The sequence below is a fragment of the Gymnogyps californianus genome, chromosome 9 (assembly GCF_018139145.2).
Source record: "Gymnogyps californianus isolate 813 chromosome 9, ASM1813914v2, whole genome shotgun sequence".
In the NCBI taxonomy this organism is placed as follows: Eukaryota; Metazoa; Chordata; class Aves; order Accipitriformes; family Cathartidae; genus Gymnogyps; species Gymnogyps californianus.
The window spans coordinates 9,422,467-9,442,110 of record NC_059479.1 but is presented as its reverse complement, the minus strand read 5'-3'; the positions used below and the strand labels follow the sequence as shown (position 1 = coordinate 9,442,110).

Below are 19,644 nucleotides of genomic sequence, written 5' to 3'. Positions count from 1 at the left end.
TGGCTTGGTCAGAGGAATCACAAAGTGTTTCCATATCTACATTTCAAAATTTCACAGACAATCTGGGCACAGGATCTGGCCCCATATAATTTGCTTTTAGAGCATCTCGCTGCAGTGCAGGATGAAGCTGTCCTCTTCTAGCACCACCAATAAAATGCTGCTGTCAAGTTTTGTGGGCCAAGATAAACTCTTTGCGTAGCAATCCTCAGCTCCAGCTTCTCTGACAGGTCCCACAACGCAGCCCCATCGTAGGCAGGTGGGCTGATGCCAAAGTGGTTCAAACTTGGGCAAATTGTGCAAATCTTTGTCAACACTGAAGACATGATCAAAACAAGCAGTTAGGATGAGAAACTCATCCTTCCAAGTCAGATGGTATTTTAAAAGACACAGCCTACATGTAAGCTGCTGCCTTCTCTCCCGTTTCACACCCTGCTGCCAAACCTTATCCTTCATCCCGAGGAAGCAGATGGAGAAGCAAAGGCTCTTCCCTACCTGCTCACACCCCAGAAGCCACCAACAACCTCCAACCACCGCCGAGGTTCAGAGACTCACTGCCAGAGCTGCAAAGGACTTGTCAGCCCCCTGCACAGAAAATAGCCTCTTCACGACAGGCTGTGAACCATGCCCTTGCTGAAGAGCCATCCTGCCTCCTAGGGAAACAAAAGTAGTTTTTGCACGGTACAAAACAAAGCCTGCCTGTGACTATCCGGAGCGGTTGATTCTCTGCCTGCCTTGTGCAAGGTCTCATAACAACATCATTTGCCCAGCTGCTGAACCTTTCCATCACTTTGCATGACTTTCTAGCCCAGAAATGTTAGTCTCTCTCCTTTCAGGCACTTAAGGACCATTTTAAAATAAGACACAAATATTGTTATATCTATCTATATACATAATTCCTAAGAACCTCTCCTCCTAAATCTATTTTCCTTTTGCACTACAGGGTTTGTTTGTTTTCCCTGGCATTACAGAGAGACCTTGACCAACAGATAATTCTGCCACAGCTAATTTATTGCACAAGACCATCCGCTGCTCTTGAATTACAGAAAGCTCAAAGTCTGTTACGGGAAGCAGCACTGCTTAGGCACAACCTTCAGAAAACACAGAAAAATCTCGCTGTCTCCTTACACATGTATTTTTCTTTCATGGACTCTATTTCTTTCCATCTCAGAGGAGCACCTCCCGCAGCAAACACACAGCATTAAGCGGCACAGCACTGAGGGATGCAGCTCCATTTAGCTTGATAAGTCATTTAAGAGAGAGGAAGAGGTGCACCTGGGATTTTCGGATCCTGCTCACCAAATCCATCCTGGAGCACGCCTGGGCACTCCTCTATGAGCCTGCCTTACTAGCAAGCATTAAAAAAAAGAAAGTGCCCAAGCACCACCACCTTATTTCACTTTGAATCTCTTCACTCCAGTTTCAATACAGGACTAAGGCTCTTTGACACAACGGGAAACATAAATAGCAGCAAAGCAATAATTACAGCTAGAGCAACGGCTAGTTTTGAGGTGTCAAAATAATTTAATTTCAAAACTCTTATAACAGTTTGGTTTGGGTTTTTTCCTAAATTTCTTACGTGGGGGGAGTATGCTGGAAATATTTTTACCTGAAATGCACTTCATGATTTCAGTACCATTTCCGTGATGCATGCCTGCCTTTGGTGGTTACAACTTACATACTTCCCATTCTTTTGTGTTGGAGGGGTAAGCTTCTACCCTACTTGGCAAATTCAAACCTATTGACAGTGGGATTTCCTTTCCTAGTTACACTTTGCAGACACTTCTGAAGTTGTCCACAGATGCCCTGGGATCCCTAAAACAGTGGTTTTAACAACTACTCCAATTTATTTATGATAAAAAAAAATAAAAGCCCAATGTATTTCACAAGTACAAGTAACAGTTTTGTATACTATTAAACTAAAGTTACCATCCCACCTAATGTTACAAAGCAAAATCATTTTTCTTTGATTCCCCTCATCCCAGATCTGCATGGTGCCTCCCTGGGACACATGTGCAAAGCCAAGCATGGAGAACACTACTGATAGTAAATCAAGCTTGCACAGATCCCATTTGGTTGATCATTAAGAAATTATGCTCCAAAATGCAACTCAGACATTCAAAAACGAATGACCAAGCAATCTAATTATGGAAGATACTTCTCAGTCATGTCAGCACTATGTGGTCTTGGCTTGTGATCAAGAATTAGCTCTGTCTGGAGCTGAGGAGCTCCAGCTACTCAGTGCTAATCATAGGAGGAGGTACTGTGTTACCTAGTGTTAAAAAACAGAAAGTTTAGGGCTGCGGGCTGCTTTTCTTGCAGTTTTCTTACGCCACAGTGGGAGATACCAATGGAAAGTCACTGGAAGTCACTGCGGCCCCTGTTTTCCCACGGGGAGGGCTGTCCTTAGCACCTCTGCATCCCTGAGAATATATCCTCGCTTGAGCAAAGCAACAGGCACTGACACGGTTTGCAAGAAATCTCATGTCTAGCCTTTGTTTTAAATCAGCTAGCAGAGCTGATCCATTCAGCATCCATCCACAGGACTCATCCCACACCCGAGTTTGCAGGGAGAGCAACACAACATCCCAGCATCCCATCGCCTGCTCGGGTGATGGATCCATCACATGCCCCTTCGGTGAGCGGCTGCGGTGTTGGGAACTGCTTACGCCTCCACGGACAGATCCCGAAGCACGGCACCATCAGACAACAGCTTCAAAACACAACAGTGCTACAACCACGGCACGCAGGGGAATGAAAATGATGAAGCCTGGAAAGCAGCCGCTGCCAGCGGTCCACGTGAGCATACACACAGAAAACACCGACCTAGAGCCAAGACCAAAGACAACACTCTTTGTCTTTCCAACTGGCAGTGAACTCCTCTAAGGAAAAGGAGTGAAAAATATGAGTATTTAGGCCCACTTCAACAGAGATCTAATGTTTATGTATATTATGCAGAGAACACTCATGGTGTGCACTCACTGTCAAGGACGCATTCGGCAATAATTATTTCCCAAGTTAAAACTCATCAAACAATGCCCACACAAGGCAACTCTTCATCTACTGTTGAGTGTTAAAGACTCGGCAGCTTTTGTAATTTATCACCATGTGAGCACAGCAAAAATATAACTCTGCCACAGCTTCCTTTCAAGTCAGGCTTTTTATTGAATTGTTTGGCAGGGTGTACAATCATCACGTCAGGGGCTGCATGGCAAAAAGAGCTTAAGTAGCAGAGAACGACTCCAAATACCTACCGCATATGCACACCATTGCTGCAGCTTGTCATGGATTTGCAGCAGATCTTTCCCATGGCCTGTCGCAGCAAGACTTTTTCTCTATTTTATATTACGTATGAATACAGAGAGAGAAATGAGGGACCAAAATTACGAAAGAAGCTTGCTCCTTGGCTAGTTAACAGCACACCTCTGGGGAACGGAGGTGGTGGTTTAAAGATAGAAATGCAACGGTACACGATGTTACCATCTGTACATCCAAGGAAATGTGCTCAGAAGGGTAATCTTGCAAACTTATGATTTTAAGCCATTACAGAAACACCACATTTAGCAGACTCCAGGCACACAGAGTTTTTTCCAAATCAAGTAACTATTTTGCAATGTGCCGGAAAACAAGTTTTCATCGAATGAGTAAGTGTGCAGCGCAAACTCGGGGGCTCCATGATCTTGAAAAGCAGTTCCCTTCACCGAACAATTTTCCAACACCTTTTCAAAATGTTGTTTCTGGATGTCTAACATGCCTTCCCAGCCTGCTTCTCCTCGCCTTGACCAAGTTAATACTTTAAGTATACCTACCTGCAAAACTAGCTGAACTTTCAGGAGTGGTTTGCTGGGAGGCAGGGGGGTTATTTCTTTAAAACACTCCCGTACACAGCCTAGCCCTTCACTGCAGCTCAGTAAACAAGCCAAAAGCAGTTTACGGTCTGAGATGTTACTGTTGGACTTTGCTTCCACATGAGAAAACGGGCTGGGGTAAGCTGGGCTGCTGGAGGAGTGGGAAGCAAACACTGCTGCGGGACCAGTGAGCGGGGCCACCATTTCGGCCTCGCACTCTGCCTCTTCCCTCTAGCACACATTGGCTTGTGTCATCTTTAAAAGAGTTTTATGACTTCCTCTGAACCAGCTACCAAAGGAATCCTGGACTGTAATGCTGGGCTCTAATCCGATTTCACACTAGACTTGCCTTCTAATTATCACAGAATATTAGGCTTCCACCCATCATATATAATTGACATGCTACCAAGGCTTTACAAAACCCCCAACAAAGATGACAAGAAACACTAGCATCACCCCTGAGCACAGCTCCACTGCTCTGGCCCCACGTTAACAAGGGACAAGAAGAAGAAAGAAAAGCGCGAGCTTGTGATCGACTCCGGCAGAGTCATTGAGACAGACAAGGCTACCGAACCGTCCACCCAATCCGATCACCTTTAATTGGACCCAAAATACCAAAATCTGTCCAGTTTTCCCGGCTACAAAATGAGCCGGGGATGCTCAGCACCTCCAGCAATGGACCGTGAGCTCTTGCCCATCTGCGATGGTGCTGCCGTAATCCCTATGGGCTATTGGCACAACCACACATCCCACAGCCACAACAGTCCCTGCCCCCCAAGGCAAGGCTGGGTCACCCTAATCACGGCTTATGCTGCTTTTAGATATCTGCTAATGAAGAGCAGTACAAAAATGCAGATAGTGTCTTGGCATATAAATATTTCCAGGTGAAATGACACTAGGCTGCAAACACCAAAGGGAGGAAAAAAAGCAACCCTACTGCCTCCTCCCCAGCTGTCACATACACACGCAGCTTGAAGGCGTGCTTTTTGCCTGGCATAAGCAGCAAACTTGAATTTTTAGTTGATGGCTCTTATTGGAGTACTCCTTTTTCACCAGGTGGTCAGTCTTCTCTGCTTGCTTTAAAGCACGGCTGCTGTGGGACTTGTGTTTATTTTACTGGGGAGAGTACTCCTGCGGAGACAGTCGTGTGCCAGGAAGGAAGAGATGTAAAACAGCATTGAGGTCCTGCTAACAGAGGCGACGCATCCACGAAAGGCAGCAGAATTCAGAATTACAAGTTTCTAAGCTCACATCCTGCAAACAACACGGCGCTGCTGGTACCCTCTGGTCGGAGTGGGTCAAACCGGGTTGGGACATTTGGAGCTGTACCTCCTGTGATGCTCCTGAGCACATGGTGCTATTTCCAGCCCGAACCACTATTTCAACTGCACACTTCCAGGAGAAGTGCTTTGTGCAGCATCGTCCCTACATCTATCACCATCAGACACAAAATAACATACCCCATTTCCAATACGAATCATTTCCAATCCTAAAGGCCACCATCACGCAACCAGAGTCAGCTTTCCTTTCTTCCCTCCCCAAAACATTTCCAATTGCCATTGGGATCTCAAACCCAAAAAGCACCAAAAGAGAGTGAGCAACCCACGTATCCAAATTCAGGTCCTCACTGTGGAGGTCAGCAGCCAGCATCGCCCTCCAGCCGGGCACGGGGGCTCCAGCCCTTCCACAGCCACAGAAGCCCTGGTCCGGATTCGACCATCATGGATGCTCATCCCCACCTGCACCCCTTTTTTCTAACCACCCAGCATTTTTTAAGCCAGAACACAACCTCACGTGCAGTCGGCCGACTGGTAGGGTTATGGAAGTACCGCAATTTGGCAGCGCGTGCCAGCATGCAGCATATTTAACATCCCACTCAATTAGCAACCGTTTTATATAAATGGTTTATTTGCCTTATTAATGTTAAAGCCACTTGTTTCCCCTGCGCTTCCACTTAGGTTATTAATCAACGTGCATTTCAGTTTTTTACTGATTACTCTAATGGCACAGAAAAATTCCCCAGACTCACAGAGAAAGCTTATAATATTGAAATGATTTTTTTTTTTTCAAACTTGTCAAGCAGTCAAAATACACTCTTTGATACCTAAACCAAAGCCCTTTCACCTACACTTAACAACAGTGAACTATTTTCAGTCGAGCTTTACTGCATCTGTTAACTCAGCTGCTAATCCATCTTGCAGGCGTGGGGAACGCCAGCGCACACAATACCTCAGTGACATACCTCCCTTCAACACAACAAATAATCCTAATTATTTCCATAGCGCGTACCTACAGTTACTTAAAATATCATACACAACCGAAGTCTGTCTGGCTTCTATTTTTCCATTTTGCTTTGTTGACAGCTTCGGGTTCCCAAATTTACTGCCAAGAGGGTCAGGGACTGAAGAGAACAAGAGAGATTTATATCCATGTGTGTACATTAAGCCAAACGCACATTAAGAACCTTAATTTTCTACTGGAAAGAGCAACTTAGGACACAAAGAGGGCTCTTGCCTTCCACCCACCTAAGTCCAAATTACTACCACAAAGCTTGTCTTCGAGCTGATGACAGAGCCAGGTCCCTCAAGGACCAAGTCCAGGCAAACACTGCCCATTGAGGCCAACCAGAGTGATTTTGGGACAACCCTCTGGGGTGAAGGCAGACCAGGAGAGCCCTTCCCACGCTCCTAACACAGTTCTTCAGCCCCAAACAAGAAACAAAGACCTGTCTCCGCTCTCCGTGGCACCCCGGAGAAGCATCACCAGTCAACTGAGGTCCCCTCCTGCCTGGCTCTCCCAGTGAGGCTGGGGCAATGGAGAGGTTCAGGTGGAGGTCCCCAAGGACCAAACCCAAAAACTCTCTACAGGACATCTAAGCCCGGGACTGCGCCCTTTGCAGGTGATGTTCAAGAAAGGAGGATGCAGGATTTCACCTTCAGCGGGCTTTTAAGAGTTCATTTAAAGTTAAAACCCTGCTCACCTGAGGAAAAATACCATTACTGCTTCACTTCCACAGCACAACCAACAATTTCCTTCCCGACAGGGTGGCCCGAATACTGCGAGGTTTTACACCCTGGAAAAATATGCCATGATAGAGCGCACTTTCATTCCAACAAACAGGATATTGAGTCAATTAGTGGCACACCAAACACAAACCCGACAGATGAAGATAATGCATTTCTGCAAACATCAAAAGAGAAAGAAACCACACAAAGAACTGAATATACAAATAAGGCAAGGAGAAAAAAAAAAAAAGACTACTACATAATTAAACTTATTATTTAAGCAAACCCGGAGAGTAAAATAGCTCTGGTTAACTAGAGGATTCTCCCTGGCTCTAGCTAAGACAGAAACCTTCAATGAACACCAAGAGTTGTTTCTTAATTAAAGAACAAAACCAAAAAACCCTACTTGACATCGCTGAGTGATAACTAAGGAAATGCAAATTCTCTTTATTATCACCAAATTCTTTAGGCATGAGATAATTTTCATAACATGTCTCTGCCTACGTGCCCTAAGCGAGAGGTGTTACACAACGGACAAGCTATGCTGAAAATTATCTTTGGTTTTTCCCACTTCTCTGGTGAGGATGACGGATACACAAGGCGCACAAGCAGCTCAACTCCGGGACAGCTGAGACAGGTAGCGCCCCTGTCCCTCCATCAGCCACCGAAGAACAGCTAGAAAGCCCAACACTTGCAGTCAGTAATTCTGGGTACACATAAAGGTAAAAATAAAAGTCATGATTAAAAAAATCAAAACCTGCATACAGCCAGTAATCAGACTTCAGAATTCAACAGAAATTGTCTAGCAGGTTTTACAGGGGTAACCCAAAAAAACCCCACCGAGTATAATTTCCTGCAATTGGGGGGGTGGGGTGGGGGGGAGTAGGGGAGAGAATCCATTGGGAACAGCAAATACACAGAATTACTGAAGCCTCAGGCACAAGGAACAGAAAATAGAAGAGATCTGGCTGGGAGACAGTTACTTTCTTTGTGAGACTTCTCATTTTTTCCTCAAATTCCCCATTAAGAAGGCAAAACAAAGCCGAAAAACTGCCTGTTTGTTTTTTTTCCATAAAGCTTTGGGCTATTTGCCAAAAAAGCAGCTTTTAATCAAAACATATTCTGCCACAAACACTGTCATTTGAACTGGAACATTTTTCCTTCTTAACAACATTTTCTGCCTCCACTTTCAGGCCCTCTCCCTCTGTGCTCCCCAGACCCTCTGCCGGGCACCTCACGGGATGCTCGCCGGTGCAGGAAGGCACCACACACGGGCAGGCAGGAGAAGCAGGAGTAAGCCGCTGGCAACCACTTTTCCAGTCATTTTTTTTTTCTTTTCCTTTTCAAACATAGCCGATTCCAGCATCAATGCACAAAAACATGTTTCAGAGCTGCACAGTAGTTTCTTGTGAGATGCACCCAGGCTCACCTATTTGTGCCAGCAGGCTGTCATCTGCTGGCGAGTCCCAGATTTGGCAGTAGGTGACCCTCGAAAGCTTCAGCAACGTTTTGAGGTCATACAGCCCTAGTGATTCTGGGGATCATGCTTTATTTGGAAAATACCAAGCAAAAAAAAAAACCTCAAAAGAAGGTGTTCATGGTTTTGTGGAGGCACTCTGTCTGACAGAGGTCTCCCCAGTTGAGAGCTGAACAACCACGGAAAGCCACAGCTCTCCCAAATGGTGGCACCGGCACATTTCAAGGCAAGGACCACCGTCCCAAAGCTGGTGCTGTGGCCACGTGGTCAGCCCCTCCAAACATCCCACCTTCCCAATGTCGCCAGCTACGCAGGGGTTCGACAGAAGTGAAGTTTTCCTGCTTGCAAGAGCAAAAACAAGCATGCACCATCGCATCAAGCGGAGCTACCATTTCCACATGTTAAAAGCGCACCAACAGGAATAGAAGTACTAAGGGTATGTGAACTGGCAGCTATGACGCAAGCAAAAATTTTAAAAAGCCCCAAAACCTAAAGATGTTTTTAATTCCTTAAATAAGAAACAAAGCTCGTGAAATTCAGCCACAATTTCCTGTTTTCAACTTAAAATAGAATTTAAAAAAATCCCAGGCTTTATAAAAACAATAATCTGATCTATAAATTGGAACGCAAGAGAGATGTTAATTAACTTCCAGAGAGATTAATTCTCTATTGCAGGATCCAAAATAGGCACTGCAGAACCCGCTGCAATTCTGAGACCAACTTTACACAGAAGGGAAGGAAAAGGGGAAAGAAAACCAAAACCTGAAAACCCCAAAACACAACACCAAGCTGCAAACAGCTCTATTGAAGGGCAGTGTACAAATAAATATACAAATATCTGGAAAGCAGCAGGGCGATGTCTTTCATCCATAAGGACATACTCCTTCACCCTGCCTTGGGTGGTTTTGGGCAGGGAGGACAGCAAGCGGCATGCAGGGGCTCGGCGGAAAGCCAGGGCCACCCGAAAGTCCTAGGTGACATGGACAGGAGGTCTACTTTTGCTCCCCTTGCTTTGACAACAAAACCACGCAAGTCCCTTGCTCCACGCAGCTACCGACAGCAGGGCTGACTTCCCACCCTGCAAAGGCAGCCTGGACTTTGGACCAGAGCACTGACTCCTTATCTCCTTCCTCCTGCCACCCCGCGTGCCACCGGCCATCCATGCCACAGCACCCAGCGCCACCGATTCCCAGGAATTCCGCTCGGGGGCTGGGGGTGGAGGCAGGTGGGCAAAAGTGAGCCAAAGCTCTGCACCAAGGAGAAACACTCCATCTTCTCAATTGGCAAGAGTATTGCTTGCTTGGGGTTTTTTTGGGGCAGGAGTTACGACTTCTGGTAATTGAAAGTATAAACAAAGAGATGAAAAGCTTTCAGGGTTCAGGTGTAGCAAAGTCCAGCTATAATCTAACAGTTGGCACATGCCAGGAAATCAGGCACCCTCCCCTGCCTCTGCACATCCGCGTCGTCCCCAAAGACAGAAAACTGTGAGCTTTGGACTGCTTCTATCAGGAAGGGCTAAAACCTGAGGGCCAAGAAAGAACAAGTTCGCTCAGGCAGGTTGCCCATCCACACCTGCCGAGAGCCACGGGAGAGTGCCACTCTATGACCCTGCCCAGCAGACCCCACAGCCACCACCGATTCCCCTCCCTCGCCACCGAGGCAAATAATGAGGGCTTTGCCAGGCTGCTAAGCGTCTGACACCAGCATTTAGATGAGAGCAACTGGGTGCAATGTTCTTTTCAGGCCCAGTTTGGAAGACATCAGTTTTCACCTGGCAGTACAAGGTCACCACCCGGAGCCGTGCCCGTGCCCCATCTGCCCTTGCTGGTGCACTGCCAGCCCGGAGGGTCCTGCTGGTACCTGCAGCATCGAAGGGCATCGTCCCTCCATCCCCGGCTGGGCCACATGCAAACTTCACTTTCTTCCAGGCAGGGACACATCTTCCCCAGAGCACAGAAATACAACGTGATTAACTCTTCTGGTCTGGCCACCCAGCTCCCTTAGGTCCCACTTGATGGATAGTCGGCTCCAGCCAGCATTTCACGCCGCTTTGGCTTGGTGAGGACCGACCCTGAGGGCCTTCGCTCCCCACATCCCCCCTTATTCAAGCCAAGAGACACCCGTGGCCTTTCTGCAAGACCTGAGTAACCAGCCTGACCTACGAGGGGAGGCAAGGTCCCTAAAACATCTCCAACAGCATCACGTCATTTCTCAAAACAAACTCACTGGCACACAAAGTCCTTCAGTAAGAGGCCTCCTATCCGCCTTAGCTCAGCGCCAGGATGAGCGTTCAGCAGTTGGGGGACGTCAGCTCCCTGCACAAAGCGACAGTTGTGCAACGCCAGCAAAAACAGAGCCCAGGCATGGCGAGAATCATTCATTTGTAGGATGTTTCCCACCAACTGCAGAAATATTTGCTCCAACAGCCTTGAAGTCTTTAAGGAAGAACTCTACTTCTCCCCCCCCCCCCCCCCAATCCACTATTTTCCATTTCTCCATACAGCGACTAAACCAACCAAAACCTACCCAAGTCCTCCACAAACAGACCCTAACTACCAGACTTTTCCCTTGCAGAACCGAGTCGCTCCCCGCGTGGCCACATCCTGCCGCCCCTCGTAGGACAATTAGCCTTAATCCTTGTTAGTTCTGCACGTTTCCTTTAAACACTGTTACCGCATTCCTCCGTGCACTCGAGCGCGGCTCAGCCAGCCTCCGCCGCGGCGGTGGTGACGGTGACCCCACGGTGCCTCCCGGCTCCTGACCCGCCAGAGCTGCACCGGTCCCAAGGGCTGCAATGCTCCCGGACTAATCCATCTTCACTGATGAGTTCTTAATCAGGAAGGCAGACATGAACGAAGGGTGCAGATGAAAAGAGAAAGGGGGAGGGGAGTTAAGTAGAAAAAAAATAAAGATTTTCTTCAAGGAAAGGTTCCCCTCTGCTGCTTTAGGAGACAACTATGAAAACTTGGTCCAAAAGCAGCGTTTGAAGTCTAGCTACTTTCATATTTATAACGCTTGAATCACTCCAGAAAACCTCCGCCAAAGCAGACCGAGTTGGACTACTACATTCATTTATTTTGGAAGTTTATCCAAGCCTTGGTTAAAGATAAACAACGCGCCTGGATGTGAAAGAACATCAGAGCCGGGCTGCCGGAGCAGCAGGGAGCTTCCACCCGCTTTGATAGCACCAAGGCACAAGATGGTATCAGCGCAACCCAAAATGTACTTACGCCTTCCTGGAGAGGCACGGCGACAGCGCTGGGAAGTTACTGCTTGTCTTTGGGAGGCATTCTTGCCATACTAATATAATGCAAAGGATTCAGCTTAGAAATCTCAGGCACAATCAAGGCATTTAGACCAGACTCATTAATGGCCAACAGCTAATAGGCTGGATCTATAATTCCTCTGTCTGGGGGCTTGGGGGTGTTTAAGCCAAATTTGTTAAAAAAAAAAAAGTATATTACAGCTGCACTATTGATCTGTTACTGAAGGTAGGAAGCACCTTCCAGTCCAAAACACCCTGAAAACCAAAAGTAAAACCAGACTTTATGAGGTCTCCACTGATTCCCAATGCCAGTCAATGCATCAGTATTCCTAAACCTGTTTCCAGCAGGGACATGGGGAAAAAAGTGATCGGTAACATGTCTTAACACTCAGTACTCTTTAACACGGCCAAGGAAAATCCTCCACAAAACAAAAGTTTTACAGAGCGTAATTCTCTCAAGAGCAGCACCTGCATGTGAAGACTACAAATTAGTCTTTGGAGCCTGCCATCCTCCTTTCAATTTAAAGTTTAAGGCAACACCAACACACCAAAAACCAGGGTCTTTCTTGTGAAAAGCTGATCTGAAAACACATGGTTAACATATTGCCAAGTTTGAGAGACACCCCAAAAGAGCGACGATGCGAACTTTCGAGACTTCAAATAAACAAATTTGAACTAATCAATCTGGAAAGTCTGTTTTCTATTTGTGGCTTTGGGTTTGCTGTTTTATGTTTCTTTTTTTTGTCTTCGCTGTTTGTTTGCTTTCAATTACCCAGGCCCCTCCTTATCCTAACCTCTAAAACTCCCTGCGCCGTGCCGGCCAGGAGGCGGGCAGCAAGACACCATAGGCATGCAATTGCAAATGTGAGCTGGAGGATGCTCCTTCTTCAAAAACCACTGGTTTTGCTCTCAAATGGACTTTTTTTGGTGTGTGTCCCCCACGGCAAAGGTATGGCACCGGCAGTTTGGCATCCTCTCCTCTGGAGCGGGGACTATTTGCTGTTTCACAGGTCATCAGGAGGTAGCAAGCAAAGCTTAACAGATGTGGGTTTTATCACCTCAAGTGGAACTACTATTTTGTTTATGGGAACCCTGGTTTTTAAGGTTTTATCAGATCACTGCGATTACAAAAGCTTCACTTACATGCTCAAAAGCTCCTATAAAACCTCTAGTTCAAGGTTTATTTGGTCTAGGTGGTTTTCAACTTGGAGGAATGACTTGCAGACACAAGTAATTTGTCCTATAAGCTTTGACTGACCAGCCACTCAGTGCGCTCGAACCGTGCCTGCTTTCTGAGCAAAATTCCATCAACTCACAGACCAAAAGACGTTCTTCTAAGAATATTTAAAAGAAAAAAAAAAAAAGAAAAAAGAGCTTGCAGCAAAAAGGAAGTTTCAATTACTTTGTGAAATCAAGCAGAAAAATTAAGATCCAAGCAAACTTTATTAGCTCTGACAAGCAAATGCCGATGCCTTTGTTTCTGATGTGCGCAAAACTTTTACTGAGGAGGGGTGCATGTGTTTTGGGGTTTGATTTTTCTTCTTTTTAAGCCACAGAAATATGTTTTGGGGTTTTTTTGGTTTTGTTTTGTGTTTGGTTTTTTTTTTTTTTTTTTTTTTTTTTTTTTTTTTTCAAAGTGCTTTGCTACAGCTGAGTTTTGCAAAGATATTCAAACGAAGGAACTGGCACAGAGCTATCACAAAGCAGCTGATTCTTCTCTAAGCATCCACCAACATTTCCATGTGTCAATAGTACTTCACAGCCACATTTATCTATGTAAAAACCCACATTAATAAGCCCTTCCCCTGCCTGCAGAGCTTGCCAAGCAGAGTAACAGTGCAGATAACTTAAGAATTTAGAGCAGGTTAAGACACTCCAGAAAGATATACAGAAGGCCAGATTTTCAAATGCATTTTGTATCCACACATTTTTTCCAAGACAGTTTGGCTCTTATTAAGCATTTCATGTTCAGTTTGTGGTCTGCGGTCAGGGGGCAACTGGAGGGGTCTGTGGAAGCACACACATAGGCAGTAGTCTGAAGCTTGCGATATAGGGGGCTGCGGCCCCCCTGGAAATTAATTTTTAGAGGGCTCACAAACTAAGACAGTTCGACAGAGCTATGCTATCCGCTGCCCTGCTCAGCCCTACACCGCTCCTGCTGAACAAACCATCTCCTCTGCCAGAAACCCTCACTAGCTCCCAGCTCCCCAAGGACAGGAGGGCTGCCAGTTGGTGGAGCTCTTATTTTCCCCCTCCTCAAGGACCAAAAAGTCTCATTTGCTTAGAAAATAAAATTCAGTCCAAAAGCAGGTCCTGGGCAGACATAAATGAGACTTCAGTTATAAGCGGAAAGTTTTCCACAAGACAGTTTCATAGCAACATGGAGATCATTTTGGCACAAAAGGGAATGCAGAGCACTTGCACTGCTCCACGCGTACAGCTCCCTGGTTGTCCCCCCAGTTTAGCTCAGCACAGGATGACCTTCTCAGCCTGGACACGGACAAAGCCCTTGCCACAGCAAGCCAGACCTACAGCCTGTTCCAGTTTTGGGCCCAATGTTTCAGCCAGGAACCTCCCATAGCAGGGCAGCTTGCCAGAATAGGAGTCTGGAGGAATCACTGTCATCGACCCAGAGATGCTTCTCCAGAGCATCACAGCCACAACTCAACTTTGAGTTTATCTGCAGGAACCCACGCTACATCTCACTATGTAGCTGCACACTACAAACACCCAGTAAAGCAGCAAGTCTGATGCACGCTGCATTCTTCAGCCCTGCCCACAAAAGCATGCGAAGGCTTTTCTTGCTTCATCGGTGACCCCAGCGATGCTGCCACCCCCTCGCTCCAGCCTACCTTCCCGGGAAGGAAAGCCACGGGTGATGCCACTCTGCCCCACATCTTCCCTCTGCTCATGACTATAGAAACAATTTCCAAATTTCAGCTGGACCAGAAAGAGGCACCAATTAAAGGGGTTTCAGAAGTAATTAGCTCGCGTCAATCTGATGCAAACCAGGGTTGGGAAAACAAGCCCAGATGAAGGGCTCTGGGAGGGACGGCCAGCAGAGCTTGATCTCACAGCAATTCTTCCACCACAGCTGGAGGACCAAGGCATGCACGTGTGCTTCCCAGCTCACCCCCTCCCACGGTCAGAGTAGCTTTGCAACATGCAATGGGCGCTCTGTGGCTATCAGGTCCTGGCTTGCCAGGCCATCAGAAGAAAGCCTGCACAGGAAATTAATGAGCAATCTGTGTATATGATATTGTGTGGGGAAAAAATTAATTTAAAAAAAAATCATACGCTGATGTCTGCAGCAGAACACCACAATTTGACATGACTTTCATTTTAAAGGTTAAAAAACTCACACCACGTGTTATTGCAAAAGGCAGGAAAGAACACATTGCTCAAAGGGGACGCCAGCACTGAAAACAAGGAGGTGGGTCAGATTTAAATCTAAACAGGTCCACCGCACATCCATCCTAGGGCCACTGTTTATAAGCAGAGAAAGGCAACTTTATACACAAAGATCACACACTGGTGGTTCCTGGCTGTTCCCAGGAAAAGCTGCTTTCCAGCTGAACTTTCTGAGAACTGTTCGTGTAAATAAGACAAACCTCCAAAAACACACACGGCTGAGCCTGAAGCATCGCATGGAGAAAGGCAAATAAGTGGCATAACAGGAGACAGGGGAAGTCCAGCGCCAAAAAAACCCAAGGTGCAACTTTCCCAAGACCTGTGAAACGCCCCTGAAATTGGGCCACCGTACACAGCTAAGAGCCAGGGAAGGAAGAGGGAAACTGCCGGTGGAAATCCTCCCTCCAGCAAGCAGCACAGCTCCGGGTTTAGCCCCCCCTGAAAAAAAGGGGGCAGACCCCTTCCAGGCCCCGGAGAGGCTGGAGGCACCAACCCCAGCTCTGCCTTACCCCAGGCACGGCAGGCAGGACGTCCGCCAGGAGATGCCACCGTGGCAGAGCCCAATGCCGGGGTCGCTGCCTCCTCACCCGGGGGCATTTATTGGGAGCAGTGGTGCTGGGATGGGAGCGCAGCCCCCCCACACACCAGTGACAGTCTGAACCATCCCCTACACCTCCCATGTCTCCACTTTATCTCCCTTTAGACAAACCACCTCAGAGCTAAGACCACAGCTGAGACTGTAAATAAGATTTTTACCTGAAAAATGTGCTTTTAAGCCCTTGCCTGCTACTCCCACCAAGCGTTACTTTTTTAACAGCCCGGGCATCTGTTGCAGAAGCCACCCAGCTCACACAAGCAGCGCACTGTGCTCAGCCAGCATAACGCGACCTACATCTGAAAATTCATCCCGCTGCTGGAACAGACTCCCAATGTATTCCCCGGGTCTGGAACTAGCAGCCTGCCAGTATTTGTGGAAAAGGCAAGGCTGAGTAGTTTAACCTACCCTGGAAGAGGCAAGGAGGGGGGTGGGAGAGAGGGGAGAAAGGATTAAGGATATCACAAAATCAAAAATTCCTCCTTCTCCCCCTCTCCAGGATGCCCTATCTACCCCGCTCTCCTCGGCGCAGCTGTGAACACCAGCCTTATCTGCCGGCAGGTTCACACGGGCACTCCTCCTCCTCCTCACGTTAGCATAGATAAATCTCAACATCTTTTCAACAATTTGCAAGCCAGCTTCTGCGCCACCAAGTTTGTTTGAACTAAATCCTCCCAGGAGGGACAGCAGTGTCCCAGATGAAGGACGTGGCTGCAGAGGACAACCGCCCGCAGGGAGGACAGGAGGGCACAGGAGGCCACTTCAGCCTTTTAAGACGAGACCATCTTTTTGGTTTCCCTACCCTCCTTCCAAACACGTTTCACCACACAGGCACATGCCTTCTTGGCGCTGCTCTGAACGGGAACACGGCTCCTCTCCTTCCCCACATCTGAGGTGGCTTTGCCCATCCCACACGTTGGATGGCTCATGCCGCCCATGCAAACCAAGCCCCCCAGGCCCTGCCTCTACTTTTGCAGAAACCCTTCGCTAGCCTGCAAACGGACCCGAAGCTTGGATGTGCCCTGCAGCCAGCAACAGACCCTACACCCGTCCAGGAAGGTGTCCTCCCCTCTAGCCAACACAGGGTCACATTTTCTTAGCTATTTTGGAAAAAGCAAGTTTGGGAGACCTCAGCCCCGGGTATCACAGAGACTGTCCACCTGCAGACCCGAATCTTGATCCCCTCTCACACGCAGCAGCTGGGCTTGTGCAAACAGCTTCAGTGGGGTGGAAAAACAACAGGCCCGGCTGAAAGCGCCTTATCATACCAGGGGACAAATGCATCAAGGCTTTTGCTGGGAGGCATCGAAGGGGTTTATTTTGTCTTTTTAAGCACGGCCCTGAGCAACCTGGGGGGAGGAGCAAGTGCAAACAGGACCTTTGCCATCCACCTCCCAGGTGGTACCATCCAAAATCCACTGGCAGGAAGGCAAACAGCCCCGGCACGCTGCAAGCCCCAGGGAACGGATGGTTGATTAGAAGGATGAGATGCATTTACCAGTTGTGTTAGTCCTTCCCAAGCAGGGAGAGGGGCTCCCACCTTCCCTGCAGCCGCTGCTGTGCTGTCCCGGCACCCTCCGTCAGCAAAAACACTTTATAAAAAGTTTGCGGCTAAAAAAAGCCCAGAGGAGAGATGAGCAGTCGCTGCAGCAGGGAGGCGTTTAGCAACCCGCAGGCAACACGAAGCGATGCTAGCAGGGCTGAGACAAGGCTTTAACACGAGGGCTGCCGTCAGTGGCATTCCCACGTGGGCTGCGTGTCTCCAGTGGATGACTGGGCTGCAACCAGAGCAGCTTCCCACTGTGGGGATGAACCTGTCCTGTGGATGCACCAGGATAAAACAGGCCAAGAAGCACCCAGACAAGCGCCCGCGGCAAAGCGGTGAGGGGCCACACAGGTTCAAATCGATGTGCCTGTGGCTCAGCCAAGGAGATAAATGCAGGCACAGGGCAGAAAGCACACAGAGGGCAGAAAACCAGGAGCCAGTAACTCTCCCATGAGAGCCCAAGCGCTGACCATGACCAGCTTCCAGGTGCTTTCAGTGCAGCCAGCCATCAGTGTTTCTGCCCACCAGTCAAGACTTTTTTTTTTTTTTTTTTTTAAACTCTACTCCCTCTTAGGAAAAAAAAAAAGAAAAGAAAAGTTTCCCATCCTTCATCACCAAAGGGAGAGGCAGGGATGGGAGAAGTGTAGCCTTCCAGCCTGGACACCCTGGGACAAAAGTCCAAGCTAATACTGAAGCCTTGAAGCTTCACCTGAGCCCCCAGGTAAGAAGAACATTTTCAAGACTGCCGCAGGCTTAGGGACAGCCCCCCTCCTGCTCTCATGCTATTTTCAAACAATGATATTTTTTCCAAAACAAAGTGTTTTGCAATCCTTGAGCAATCCTTTCCTTTTCCAATAAAAAGTGAAATTCTCTTCATTCTCCGCCGGTCGAGACGCACAACCACAGGCACAACCACCAGCTCCAAATCCACCCACCCCGCAGACGGCCACGTCAGAGCCCTCTCCCTGGGCTCCTGCGCTGGGCTGGCACCAGGCAGGTCTTGCTGCACCACAAGCTGCTCGCAAAAGATTTGGAAAAGGTTAAAATTTAACTTGCAACTCTTACTAAACAGCTTGACCTGTCTTCTGAACCTCGCTCCTGTAACTGAGGGATTTCACCCAATCTATTTAACTTCCAAGTGTGCTGCTTCTGCCATAACTTGTTTCCCCAAAAAGAAATTGCTTAATGTCTCAGAATATTAAAATATATATATTACTGAAAAGCCATAGAGCCAAAGATGACCTATTTCTCATAGCAATATAAATATTTCCAGGTCCTAACAAAGGCACAGGAAAAGTAGCTCTACATCAAAATGTAACTGAAGCCAATAAAGAGATTTACTCTGAAAGAAATTAGTATGAACCAAATCCCAAGGAAGCGGATTTCATGGCACAATTCTCCTATGTTAACTGCCCAGTAGTCTCCCAAACTGCCAGTCCAAAGGCAATATACAGTAAAATTTACATTCTGTGGTCACTCAGACACACATCTGGTGCAAAGGCCTGCACTTTAAAATAAAAACCCATTGAAAACATTTCTGGAAGAGCTTCGCAGTTTAAAAACAACACCTAAGAACTAAGTGGGACTGAGCAATTTAATCCCAGAAGACACACGGGCGGCCCCGGCGCACATGCCCGGATCCAGCTGGGAGAACACAAGGGGTTAAAACTCGCGGTGGGCTCATGCAGCAGGAGCATGAAGGGCCTATTTAAAAAGAAGAATCCGAAATAAGGAATTTTGCCAGTTTTTACCCCTGATAAATCCGCATTCCAGTCTGTCAGCTATCTTGTTATCCCCAGAGCTGCTGAAGTGTCTTTGGCTCTAACTACGCATGACTCTGGCTTTGAGTAATGGAAATAAAGTATGTGCGTTGCGACTGCAGCGTTCCTTTCCCAACCCCAGAAAAAGAAAGGCAGAGCAGGAGGAGATCCTAGAGCAGCTCAGGGTTTTTGTACAGAGAAGTTGGAAAGCTGCTCACACCCTACATGGGCTGCCCACCCCACCAAACCTGCCTGGGGAAGGATGCCTAGAAGTTGTAAAGGAGATGCCAAGTTTTAGCCTAATACAGCAGCTTTTATTGTCTGCAATAACAAACAAATAAATACTCTTCCAGATTCACAAGTCCAGTTTAGCTGGCAATTCATACCCAGCAAACATTTGGAAGCAGTATTGTAAAATTAAACAAAGCTATCATTTACAGGAAACCCTGCCTCGAGTACAAATTATAGAGTTGTTAAGTTTATCTGGCAATGCCTTGCCCCTGAGTGCTATATAATTATTCCTAAATCTTTCAGGAAAGAATGCAAATATTTTAAAGTCGTAATTCAGTGACAAGGAGGAAGTCTCGTTTAACCTTTTGTGCATATTTTGATACCTAGAAATTAACCCCTACTCGCCACAACTATTTTTCAGTATCGTATTGAGCTGGCTGGTTGGCGAGCGGACCCATCCCTGGTTTCGGCAAGGCTGGCGGGGAGCACCAGGCTCGCCTGGCATCCTC

General features: G+C 47.4%; 1 protein-coding gene across 1 annotated transcript in view; it reads right to left on the bottom strand.

Moving 5' to 3' along the window:
* Positions 1–19,644, bottom strand: part of GPC4 (glypican 4) — a 68,738-nt gene that overhangs the window by 37,972 nt on the left and 11,122 nt on the right. The window lies entirely within an intron of this gene.